Below are 13,058 nucleotides of genomic sequence, written 5' to 3'. Positions count from 1 at the left end.
GGAACTGTCCAGTGTCCCACAGCTATCAAGTGGTGAGACTGGGATTCAAACCCAAGTTTGGTTTCAAAGCCTATGATGATATTTTTGGGCTCTGCCTTTCATGTTCATGATTTTATCCAATTAAAAAATCTACTAGGTGATAGGCCTGGGAGAAGCGTATCCACTGGCAACCAATTGAGAATAGCAAGGATATTCGGGGACTGGAACATTTGATAATTTAATTTTCTGGTTAGCTCAGTATTCACTAGAAGCCTATGTTATTGCTAAGTATTTTCTAAAGCAAGGCTCAGAGCAAGAACTTGCCAACCAGAAGGTCAGTTTGAAAAATGCTCTGACACCTGCCACATGGAGGCCACCAGGACACACACAGCTGCAGTGCGGGGGACTGCACTTGCAGTCGCCAGCACCCCAACCTCCTTTGCTGGGGATCCCCATTCTGCTTCTCCTCACCCTCCCAGGGCCCAAGACTCAGGATCTGATGCTCTGTCCATCTCTGGGGAAGAGAGGACTCCCCTGTGCTCCTTCCTGGCTCCGCTGGCAAGTGGGACTCAGATTTCTCATTGTAATGTGCAAGGATGAGTTGGAGAAAAGATCTCCAAGATCCATGAGAGTCAGAGTGGGCAGCTAATTCCAGTGATACAGACCTCGGTTCCAATCTCACCTCTTACATCTTCTGTTTGTTAGCGACCACAAATGCTAATATTTGCTACACGGTCACTGGGCACCAGACACTGGGCTTCCAACTTGCACAGCATTATTTTATTTAATCCTCACAGCAACCCCGTCTTGCACAGAAATAAGAGGTTCAGAGAGGATAAGTGACTTGCTCAAGGGCTCACACTTAGCAAATGAGAGCCAAGATTTGAATGCCCTGCACATGTAGCAGAACATATTTGGTAAATGAACCCTATTCTATCTGTGCTCTGAGCCACCAAATCCTATGAGATAGTTCACCTGATAACCATTCCCATGCCATTCTCGATTCCCCCAAAAGTAGGTTCTGAGACTTGGCTGACATAAAGAAAGCCAACCCTAGCTGCCCACCACCTGGCAAGGACTCTGGCCTGAGGGCCCTTGACCTTAGCAGAGGATATTCATCAGGAGACAGGCTCCTACACACATGTTGGGGACAGAAGCCCACTGTGTCCCTACTTCTGAGGCTATCCCAGCATTGTCAAGCAGGCGATGCCAGGCTGTCATCACCAGACACACAGTGGGCACCGTACTGAGCCCCCAAGGAGCCCAGGGGTCACTTACGGGATGTCCTGGTACTGCCTTCACAGGGAGCTTGGGAGGGCCAGGCCCCCTCCGTGCTTCTCGCCTGGCTCCCCGCCACCCGCGCCTCATGCGCACCATCTCCCAAGCAGAAGGGCGTGGGAACCGGCTGCTGGTGCCAGCCCGGAGCTAAGGTCTGTAGCTGACACGCCGCGGCCCGCGGTACCTGGACCTCGAGGGTCCACCTCCCCTCACCCTCGCCACCTCCCGCGCCTCCTTCGGCCCCAACACACATCACTCCTCCCAGCTGCAAATCCCCCTCCGCTCCTCTCTAGCCGGGAGGTCGCAGGACCGCTCCTTCAATTCCAAACCCAGCCATGTCGCGGAACCCTTGCCCTCCGCGAGCGCGCGCACTTCACCTGCACCCTACAGCCCGGGCTCCACGGGGCTGAAGCTTCCAGGCCGGCCCTCCGCGGAGATGGCTCTGGCCGAACCCGTGCCCGCCGCTGCCCCAGCCGCCTGCTCGGAGCCGTGGACGCCCAAGAAGGGAGCGCAGGCTCCTCCGCGCAGTCTGGTCCGTCACCGCCGCTCGCCTCGCAGGTGCCCTACGTGCGCCTGCCCAGCTGGCGAGCCCCTCGCGTCAGCTGTGCACGTGCGCAGGCTCGCCGGTTCCACCGCCTCAGCCGGAGGCCGTACCTCTTCCTAGTCTCGCGGAATTCTGGGAATTGCAGTTTGCGTCCGATGGTTGCCGGCTCCTTCGACCCGGGGGATCCTGGGAGTTGTAGTTTGCTCCTGAAGAAGTGACGTTGCGCTTCGTGTTTTTCAGTGGTAAGTCGTGCCCGATTCTTTGTGACCCCATGGACCCTCCATGCTCCTCTGTCCATGAGGTTCTCCAGGCAAGAATACCGAAGTGGGCTGCCATTTCCTTCTCCAGGTCGCTTGGTGTTAAGTTTATACAATTATGGGAGGCCCGATAATAAACTTAAATGCAAGTTTAAACCGACAAGCAATTGTCATTTATCAAATCAAAATACTACTTTCACATGCTTTTAAAAAATATATAATACTGGGGGGGGAGGGGCGCTGTTCTCAGGTGTTCAGTTCAGTTCGGTCGCACAGTCGTGTCCGACTCTTTGTGACCCCACGGACTTCCCTGTCCATCACCAACTCCCGGAGCCTGCTCAAACTCATGTCCATCGAGTCGGTGATGCCAGCCAACCATCTCATCCTCTGTTCTCCCCTTCTCCTCCTGTCTTCAGTCTTTCCCAGCATTAGTTAAAGAACCCGCCTGCCAATTCAGGAGACATAAGAGACGTAGATTCGATCCCTGGGTCAGGAAAATCCCCTGGAGAAGGGCATGGCAACCCATTTCAGTATTCTTGCCTGGAGAATCCCATGGACAGAGGAGCCTGGCGGGCTATAGTCCATGGAGTCGCAAAGATTTGGACACAGCATGCACACGCACTGCAGGGGACTTAAAAAAGCACCGTTCCTCTGCTCCAATCCCCCACCCCTACTCTATCCCATCCCACAGTCCTGCTCCGTAAGGACAACATTCCCCACTTTGATGGCTGCTGCATATGACGTTTACCGATGACTGGCTGGGGTAGTGATTAAACAAATCTTCACATGTGATAAAATGACATAAACTATACACTTTATACCAATGTCAAAAACTGGTTTGGATAGTGTACTATAATTATGTAAAATGTAGCCACTGGGGGAATGAATCTGTAAATATTTCAAAATTGAACAGTGCAAGGGTTAATAGTCAGCCATCTGTTGCTCTGGCTAAGCCATGAGAAAATCACCATGGGAAAAGAATAAAAGCAAAATATAGCAATACAGCATAACCCAAATAAAAGTACATCGGGTTGATCAGTTGGGGCTGTCATGCCCTGCTAAGCTAAGGAAAAACATAGTGTGCATCTTGGAACACCGGGTCAGCGCAAGTTCAGAACACTGCTTGTGCACACACTAAGATGTTTTCCCAAGGCACATGTGGGTCTATGACCTTCAGCTAGGTGATAGCCCTTGTACAAGAAAATAACAAAGATAGTTTACAGTAACCAATAAAATGGGAGACACGATTGGGGACAGAGGAAGCTGACTTCATAACACAACAGACACTTTCTGCTTGCCAAGACACTAAATAAAAGTGATGTGGCTCTGAGGAACAGGGCTCTTGACCCAAGAGGTCTTGAGTTCCCTGGTCCCATTTTTAAAACTTTAATTCTGTCTCTAGTTTCTTTTTCTCAAACTGCATCAACCACTTTCAATCCCTACCTGCAGTGCTGGCTGCAGCAAAAAAGTTTTTTAAAAAGAAACAAAAAACAAACCATGGACATTACTTAGGTCCTCAGCTGTGCAGGACAGATTAAAAAACATTATGGACCATTTAAGAAATCATTAAGAGAAAGTTTCAAAATAATATTCACTTAATGCTTGGAAGATATTTCATATTCAGTTCAGTCCCTCAGTTGTGTCCGACTCTTTGCAACCCCATGAACTGCAGCATGCCAGGCCTCCCTGTCCATCACCAACTCCCAAAGCCTACCCAAACTCATGTCCATTGAGTCAGTAATGCCATCCAACCATCTCATCCTCTGTCGGCCCCTTCTCCCACCCTCAATCTTTCCCAGCATCAGGGTCTTTTCAAATGAGTCAGCTCATCACATCAAGGGGCCAAAGTATTGGAGTTTCAGCTTCAACATCAGTCCTTCCAATGAACACACAGGACTGATCATCTTTAGGATGGACTGGTTGGATCTCCTTGCAGTCCAAGGGACTCTCGTCTTCCCCAACACCACAGTTCAAAAGCATTAATTCTTCAGCGCTCAGCTTTCTTTATAGTCCAGCTCTCACATTCATACATGACTACTGGAAAAACCATAGCCTTGACTAGACGGACCTTTGTTGACAAAGTAATGTCTCTGCCTTTTAATATGCTGTCTAGGTTGGTCATAACTTTCCTTCCAAGGAGTAAGCATCTTTTAATTTCATGGCTGCAGTCACCATCTGCAGTGATTTTGGAGCTCCCCAAAATAAAGTCTCTCACTGTTTCCACTGTTTCCCCATCTGTTTGCCATGAAGTGATGGGACCAGATGCCATGATCTTAGTTTTCTGAACATTGAGCTTTAAGCCAACTTTTTTTTTTCCCTCTTTCACTTTCATCAAGAGACCTTGATGAAGTTCTTCTTCACTTTCTGCCATAAGGGTGGTGTCATCTGCATATCTGAGGTTATTGATATTTCTCCCAGCAGTCTTGATTCCAGCTTGTGGTTCCTCCAGCCCAGCATTTCTCATGATATACTCTGGATACAAGTTAAATAAGCAGGGTAACAACATACAGCCTTGATGTACTTCTTTTCCTATTTAGAACCAGTCTGTTGTTCCATGTCTAGTTCTAACTGTTGCTTCTTGACCTGCATACAGGTTTCTCAAGAGGCAGGTCAGGTGGTATGGTATTCCCATCTCTTTCAGAATTGTCCACAGTTTATTGTGACCCACACAGTCAAAGGCTTTGGCATAGTGAATAAAGCAGAAATAGATGTTTTTCTGGAACTCTTTTGCTTTTTCCATGATCCAGTGGGTGTTGGCAGTTTGATCTCTGGTTCCTCTGCCTTTTCTAAAACCAGCTTGAACATCTGGAAGTTCACGGTTCACGTATTGCTAAAGCCTGGCTTGGAGAATTTTGAGCATTACTTTGCTAGCGTGTGAGATGAGTACAATTGTGCCGTAGTTTGAGCATTCTTTGGCAATGCCTTTCTTAGGGATCGGAATGAAAACTATTATATTGTATTTAATTTTTAAAAGTACCAAAACAGTCAAAGTGACCTCTTTTTAAAAAGAGTATATTGTGCAAAACAGTCCAGAAGGATATCAGCCCATGACCTGTGTGGTGAGACTAAAGGTAATTTTTATTTTCATCTTGTTCATTATATATATATATATACACACACACACACACACACACAGTCCTGGAATGAACATGTAGTTTAAAGTTTACATTGTTTTTAGTTTTTAAAAAGCTCATAGGTTGAATTTATGGTTCTCAACAAGAAAGCCAGGGATGGTCTGCTGATGGAAGGAGGCACCAAGCAGCCCAGGCGAGCAGCCCATTACTGAAGGTGGAGAGGGACTGGGTTCTGTCCAAGGCAGAGTTTTCTGGATAAGATCACAAAGGACATGGCCTGTGGGTGTCCTAGGACCAAGTTTGCAGACAAGGATGATGTTTCATTTTACAAGCCAGCCATGTATTTAAAACTAGTCTGGTGTGGAGCACCAAAAAAAAGTGCTTTATTTACTGGTTGTTTGTTGTTGTTTAGTCATTAAGTCATGTCCGACTCTTTGTGACACCATGGACTGTAGCCTGCCAGGCTCCCCTGTTCATGGGATTTTCCAGCAAGAATACTGGAGTGGGTTGCCATTTCCTTCTCCAGGGGATCATCCCAACCCGGGGATTGAACACATGTCTCCTGTATTGGCAGGCGGATTCTTCACCACTGAGTCAACATCCTCCTATTTTAGTTGTCTAATACTGCATAACAAATCTCCCCAAAATGCACTGGCTTAAAGCAACAATAATCATTTATTGTATCTCATAGTTTTTTGAGTCTAGAATCTAGAATTGGTTCTGCCTCAGGGTCTCTCATAAAGTTGCAATCGGATGTTGGCTGAGACTGCAGTCAGCTGAAAGCTGTGTGAGACTGGAGGATCTGCTTCCAAAAGGGCTGGTTCATATGGCTGGAAAGTTTGTTCTTCTGCATGTGGGCCTCTCTCTACAAGCCTCTTGAGTGACCCTGTGGCGAGGCAGTTCCCCAGAGCAACTGGTATAGGAGACTGAGGCAGAGGCTGAGAAGAGACCGAGACAGAAGAACGCCTCTCATGACCTGGTCTCAGAGCCCTCAACGTGCTGTCCCGTCTGTGTGTATTGGTCACGCAGGTTGATGCTGATTCAACGTGGAAAGAGACCAGGGAGTGGTGTGGATACTGAGCAACAAGGTTGCTTTAAGACCTTCCTGGAGACTGGCTACTATATAACAAGAGGTACCATCTGTTCAGTACCTAGTCTGTGCTTGGCTTTAGATGGAAATGATCTCATTTAATCCTCACCACAACCCTATGCAGTAGATTATGTATGTCCCCAATTTATAGATGGGAAAGGCTGAGAGTCATTAAACACTTTGCCCAGGGCCATGCTCCACCCAGGGCCAGGTGGAGAGAGGGGATGAAGCCAGTTAGTGTGACTCCATCCAGGCCTCTCCATGCCCTCCCGGGCCTGGAAACCTCCACAACACTTTCCCCATCTCCCTCTTCACCGCCAAGTCATGTAAATTCCTGCCATGTTTATCCTCCCCCTCATTCCCTTGCAACTTTCCGTCTACTGTCCTGATTCAGGATGATCCCCCAAAATAAAAGTTTGTTTTCTTTAATGCATGTTTGTTAAATTAAGAGAGAAACTCTAGCAACCTCTATACTTCTACTGTGCATGCATGCTCAGTCACTTCAGTTGTATCAGACTCTACTGTAGCCCATCGGGCTCCTCTGTCCATGGGATTCTCCAGGCAAGAATACTGGAGTGGGTTGCCATGTCCTTCTACTGTACTCAGTTTTAAACCCATGCATCTGCGGTATTAGAATCTTTAAAAAGAATCTGCAGGCTCAGACCAAATGGTGAAACAGGAAGCCAAATAATCTCAATGGAATCTGTGCCCAGATCAGAAAACAAGGCCAGGGCAGGCCCCGGAGAGCTGGATTAAGAGGAGAGGCGGAGAATGAGAGCCCTTCTACTCAGTCGTTAGTCCCGGGCTGGTTTCTCTGGCTAAGGCCACAGAGTAAGGTTTTTGAGGGCTTGAAAAATATGCTTTTAGAAATTTAATCATTACTTTTCAGAAAACAGAATTGTTGTAAACCTTCTCCAGTGTATGTTTTTAATTCAAAGTAATATCTTCCCAGTTCACTGATGACATGTTACATCGTTTTGCTAGTATTTGGGCTCACCAAGCCTGTTTGCTGAGGGGACATTCCACTTCTCCTCCCACAGAGAGCACTCCCCGCAGATAAGCAGGGGGTATAATCAATGGACATGAACTTGGGCAAACTCTGGGAGATGGTGAGGGACAGGGAAGCCTGGCATGCTGCAGGCCATGGGGTCGTGAAGAGTCGGACACGACTTGATGACTGAATAACAACAAATAATCAGGGCTTTTGTGAGTCCCCCCTGCTGTATACTGACTTGTAGAGATAATTAAATGCTCCCGAGGGAAAAAGATAACTATAAAAAACACAGTTCAGTTGAGTTCAGTCGCTCAGTCGTGTCTGACTCTTTGTGACCCCATGGACTGCAGCATGCCAGGCTTCCCTGTCCATCACCAATTCCTGGAGCCTACTCAAACTCATGTCCATTGAGTCAGTGATGCCATTCAACCATCTCATTCTGTCACCCCCTTCTCCTCCTACCTTCAATCTTTCCCAGCATCAGGGTCTTTTCTAATGAGTCAGTTCTTCACATCAGGTGGCCAAAGTATTGGAGTATCAGCTTCAACATCAGTCCTTCCAAGGAATATTCAGGACTGATTTCCTTTAGGATGGACTGGTTGGATCTCATTGCAGTCCAGGGGACTCTCAAGAGTCTTCTCCAACACCACAGTTCAAAAGCATCAATTCTATGGCACTCAGCTTTCTTATACTCCAGCTCTCACATCCATACATGACTACTGGAAAAACAATAGCCTTGACTAGAAGGACCCTTGTTGACAAAGTAATGTTTCTGCTTTTTAATATGCTGTCTAGGTTGGAAAAGGAAATGGCAACCCACTCCAGTACTCTTGCCTAGAAAATCCCATGGACGGAGAAGCCTGCAGGCTACAGTCCATGGGGTCTCAAAGAGTCGGACACGACTGAGCAATTTCACTTCACTTCACTAGGCTGGTCATAGCTTTTCTTCCAGGAGCAAGCGTCTTTTAATTTCATGGCTGCAGTCACCACCTGCAGTGATTTTGGAGCCCAAAAAATAGTCTCTTACTGTTTCCCTTGTTTCCCCATCTATTTGCCATGAAGTGATGGGACTGGATGCCATGATCTTTGTTTTCTGAATGTTAAGTTTTAAGCCAACTTTTTCACTCTCCTCTTTCACTTTCATCAAGAGGCTCTTTGGTTCTTCTTCACTTTCTGCCATAAGGGTGGTGTCACCTTCATATCTGAGGTTATTGATATTTCTTCCAGCAATCTTGACTCCAGCTTGTACTTCATCCAGCCCAGCATTTCACATGATGTAGTCTGCATATAAGTTAAATAAGCAGGGTGCCAATATACAGCCTTGACGTACTCCTTTTCGTGCTTGGAACCAGTCTGTTGTTCCATGTCTGGTTCTAACTGTTGCTTCTTGACCAGCATACAGATTTCTCAGGAGGCAGGTCAGGTGGTCCGGTATTCCCATCTCTTGAAGAATTTTCCACAGTTTGTTGTGATCCACACGGTCAAAGGCTTTGGCATAGTCAATAAGGCAAAAGTAGATGTTTTTCTGGAACTCTCTTGCTTTTTTGATGACCCAGCGGATACTAGCAATTTGATCTCTGGTTCCTCTGCCTTTTCTAAATCCAGCTTGAACATCTGGAAGTTCACGGTTCACATACTGTTGAAGCCTGGCTTGGAGAATTTTGAGCATTGCTTTGCTAGCGTGTGAGATGAGTGCAATTGTGCGGTAGTTTGAACATTCTTTGGCATTGCCTTTCTTAGGGATTGGAATGAAAACTGACCTTTTCCAGTCCTGTGGCCACTGCTGAGTTTTCCAAATTTGCTAGCATACTGAGTGTAGCACTTTCACAGCATCATCTTTCAGGATTTGAAATAGCTCAGCTGGAATTCCATCACCTCCACTAGCTTTGTTCGTAGTGATGCTTCCTAAGGCCCACTTGACTTCACATTCCAAGATGTCTAGCTCTAGGTGAGTGATCCCACCATTGTGCTTATGTAGGTCATGAAGATCTTTTTTGTATAGTTCTTCTGTGTATTCTAGAACCTTCCTGAAACTGAAGCTCAAATGATTGCCTTTAATAAACTTTCAGTTTTGGAAGAAGATGTAAACTTTGCCAAATTCAGCATCATCCCATTCTTTCATCTTCTCTCCCCCAACACTGCCCTTTTCCTTTTGCTCCTGCCAGTGACTGTTACCTAAATTATCCTGCCCATCCAGGCTTCCAGAAGATTTTACTCTGAATGTGAGAGAGAAGTAAGGCACAGCAAATGCTTTTGCATAGAAAAAACAGTGCTTTCAGTACACATACCTGGGAAATACCTAACCGAGCAAACCAGTCTCCCCACACCCTATACAGTCATCCTAGGTCACTTGTCTTTCTCTGGTGTCTCATTTACTCAAATAGCTGCAGTCACCCCAGTGCTAGTGGTAAAGAACCCGCCTGGCAATGCAGGAGACATAAGAGATGCAGGTTCGATCCTTGGGTTGGGAAGATCCCCTGGAGGAGGGCATAGTAACCCATACCAGTATTCTTACCTGGAGAATTCCATGGACAGAGGAGCCTGGCGTGCTACAGTGCACGGGGCCACAAAAAGTCAGACACGACTGAGCGGGCCTGTGCACACGCGCACACACACACACACACACACACACACCCCTTGAATATGGCTGCTCCTGAGATCTCCAACCCAGTGATTTACTTCACTTTTTCCTGCCTGATGTCCTGAATTACTTGAAGGATAATTTTGCTGGAAACTAAAAGTTAAATATAGGGACCAGTGGCAAAGTGAAATAAATCAGACATAGAAAGACAAATACTATATAACCTCACTTTTATGTAGAATCCAGGACCCACCCCCCCCCAAAAAAAAAAAAAAAAACAATAAGTTCCTAGACACAGAGAACAGACTAATGGCTGCCAGAGCCTGGGGCATGGAAGGTGGGTGAAATGGGTGAATGGAGTCAAAAGATACAAACCTCCAGTTATAAAATAAGTCATGAGGCTGTAATGTGCAGCATGGTGACTGTAGTTAATAATACTGTACTGCATATTTGAAAGTTGCTAAGACAGTAGATCTTAAAAGTTCTCATCAAAAGAAAAAAAATTCTGTAACTATGTATAGTGATGCATATTAACTAGACTTATTGTGGTCGTTTCACAATATATACAAATCCTGAATCATTATGCTGTACACATGAAACTAATATAACTTTGTATGTCAATTATGCTTCAATAAAAAATTAATTAAATGCTAAAAATAGGGTAGGATGTAATACCTAGTAGATGACTTACCATCTGTGGTATGAAGGAAGAGGTACTATTGTACGCTACAGATGAGAATATAAATCAATGTGAATAAGTCAGGGACTACATTGGGCTATTAGCAGCAGAGGGCAGCCTATACATACACACAGTCGCTAAGTCGGGTCCGACTCTTGCAGCCCCATGAACTGTATCCCACGAGGCTCCTCTGTCCATGGGATTCTCCAGGCAAGAATACTGGAGTGGGTTGCCATTTCCTTCTCCAGGGGATCTTCCTGACCCAGGGATTGAACCCAGGTCTCCTGCATTGCAGGCAGATTCTTTACCTCTTTACTGACTGAGCTACAAGGGAAGGCTGGTGTAGTTTAAAACAATTAAGACTTTGTTTGCTGAAGTCTGAGAAACAGCCCAGAGCTGTTTGAAAGCTCTAACAGGGCTTTCAAGGACCCAGACTCATTTGGCCTTCTTGATTCCCCATCCTTAGTACATATCGCCTATCCTCAAGGTCATAAGAAGGCTGCTGCAGCTCCTACCATCACAACAGAGATCCATATAGGAAGAGGAAAAAGAACAGGAAGCAAAAATGACTTTCCTGGAAGTCTCATTCAAAACTTCCTCTTACATCTCATTGGCCACTCCATCAGCATGGAAGACCCCCAAATGTAATGTTTTTATTATTAAGGGAGTTAGGGTGAATGGATATTGGGTAGATTATTTGCAGTCCCCGCCATGAGATGCAGCCTTTTTGGAGGACAATTCACAAACAGCTATCAAAATTTAAAAATTTAAATGTACTTACCTTGACTCACAAATCCCCCTGCTAGAAATTTATACTGTAGATGTGTTCTCATATATGTGCAACTGCTTACACACCACAAGTTGTTTCTTCCAGCAGGAAAGAATTCAGGGACATGCATTTTCACTAAGTTTAATGTCTCAGTGAACATCAGGCTCTGACCCATAAGTTTAGCAAGTTCTCTTTCCAAGGAGGAGGTGGGTAGAGACAGGGAGCAGGAGAGTAGGTCAGGGCGGGGTTGGTGGTGGTGGTGGTGTCCATATCTTAGCCAAAGCAGTGAAGTGGATAGGAATCTGCCTTCCAGTGCAAAGGACATGGGTTCGATTCCTGATCTGGGAAGATTTTATATGCTGCAGAGCAACTAAGCCCATGAGCCACAACCACTGAGCCCAGGTGCTGCAGTTACTGAAACCCAAGTGCCTAGAGCCCGTGCTCTGCAACAAGAGAAGCCACTGCAATGAGAAGCCTGCGCACCCCAACTCAAGAGTAACCCCTGATTCCGCAACTAGAGAAATTCTGCGCACGGCAATGAAGACCCAGCACAGCCAAAACTAAATAAAATAAATATATATTTTTTTAAATTGGAAGTGTTACTCTTTCATTTTTCTTCCTGTGGTCCATTTCACTTCTCCTGGAGTGTCTTTCTGTGAAAATGACTAACTTCACTTACCACTGACTCTAACTAGGGCAACCTCTGGATGAGCCAGCCCTTCATGGGACTCCAGAGTTGTCTGTTGTCCTTGACTTGGTTTCTGCTGTGTACCTCCATCTGCTTCACCAATTTTTGATCCACTGTCCAGAGGCAGTATGACTGAAGAATGCACTACATACAGGTGAAGCCTCAGAAACTCAGCAAGACGGATAACGGCTCTGCCTTGCAAGGATGCCCCGGGTGAGCTCACTTGCTTAGTTACCCAATGAGACTCTATTTTTTTTCTTTTCAGACTACCTAAACAATCCATGGCATACCACATACAAATTCTAGCCAGAGAATATCTGCTGACGAGGACAGTAGTTGATTGGTGGAGGTCCAGCTACAGGCAAGTTGAGTTTCACCCAGACGCTATGTGGAACAGCGCTGCTCACAGATGGGAGTCTCCCACTGAAGCTCAGGGGAGCTCTGGGTCTCTACTTCTACAGGGGGAAGATCAGACTTCAACAATTCCCTTCCTTCAGCAAATACTCTGTGCAATACGTCATTTGGGGTATGTATCAGCGTTCGGGGTGGATCTTCAGTGTGTGTTTTCAGACTATATAACCTCAGAGAAGGCATCTGGGCCAAGTCCCATTCATCAAAGACAAGGCTGAAGGCTTGCTGGCTTTGCTTCCTTTAATTTTGGAAAAACCCTTCTAGCCTGACTAAATCTACCTGATTCATAGCCAAGCAGGAAGGGGACAATCATCTGAAAGACATTCTAAAGAATTCTGGAGGAAAATGTCTGTCTGTCCTGCTCTCATCAGACTGCTATCACCCACTCTCTAGTTCACAGGAGAAACTGCCAGTCCTGGGCCTGATTTGAGGTGGGAGAGTGGAGGCCAGACCCCTGAACCTACTGTGTTCCATACTTTGTTCTTCTGTCAAGAACTTGATCCTGGCTTGTGAAAGAAACATTTTGCAAGAGCAGGAAGAGTACCGAGGCTGATGTCAGCAACGTGACCTGAAGGGCAGGTGATCTGTCTCACTGGCATGCGAAGGGTCATCACGCTCAGAGAAGGGAGATCGTTCCTGAAGATGAGGGAGGAGGATTCTTGAAACAAATCAAAGACAGCTTGTTGGAGCAGAAAAGCCATTCCATTCCTGGGG

General features: G+C 46.2%; 1 protein-coding gene across 4 annotated transcripts in view; it reads right to left on the bottom strand.

Annotated features, from left to right (window-relative positions):
* Nucleotides 1–1,929, bottom strand: part of POMGNT2 (protein O-linked mannose N-acetylglucosaminyltransferase 2 (beta 1,4-)) — a 59,820-nt gene extending 57,891 nt beyond the window's left edge. For all 4 annotated transcript variants that reach the window (XR_008706056.1, XR_008706054.1, XM_055557582.1 and 1 more), the window contains exon 1: nt 1,635–1,929. The gene's annotated coding sequence lies outside the window, so the exon portion shown is untranslated. The remainder of the gene's footprint in view (nt 1–1,634) is intronic.
* Between the last annotated feature and the right edge of the window lie 11,129 nt (nt 1,930–13,058).

This window comes from Bubalus kerabau, chromosome 20 (genome assembly GCF_029407905.1).
Source record: "Bubalus kerabau isolate K-KA32 ecotype Philippines breed swamp buffalo chromosome 20, PCC_UOA_SB_1v2, whole genome shotgun sequence".
NCBI classification, from domain to species: Eukaryota; Metazoa; Chordata; class Mammalia; order Artiodactyla; family Bovidae; genus Bubalus; species Bubalus kerabau.
Note: the sequence above shows the minus strand (reverse complement) of the source record. Positions and strands in the feature narration are given on the sequence as shown.